This window comes from Rhinolophus hipposideros, assembly GCF_964194185.1.
Source record: "Rhinolophus hipposideros genome assembly, chromosome: 20".
NCBI lineage: Eukaryota > Metazoa > Chordata > Mammalia > Chiroptera > Rhinolophidae > Rhinolophus > Rhinolophus hipposideros.
The window spans coordinates 51,871,979-51,872,308 of NC_138066.1; positions in this window are offsets into that span (position 1 = coordinate 51,871,979).

Consider the following 330-nt stretch of genomic DNA (forward strand, 5'->3'; position numbering starts at 1 on the left):
GACGTGTGCAATCGACAAGCCGCACGTGAGGTAGCAGCCCTGCCTCCCGGCCATGACCTACAAGGCGGCCCACTGCCTACAGTCCCTGCTACCTGTCGGGGTGCCCAGCCGTGACACGTTGGTGTCTATTGCACCTGCCAACTCTCCTTGGCACCCCGAGGTTCAGAGCCCAGTTTCCTTCTAGAAACCTGCTTCCTAGGGCTGAGGAAGCTTCTCTAATTTACTGAGCAAACCGCACGTGTCAGAGGTCTGTCCAGCTGTTTCCTAGATCTGCGTTTACCTTTGTTTTATCCCCTTGCGCTAGTCTCTGGTGCCTGAAGTTTGAGTTTT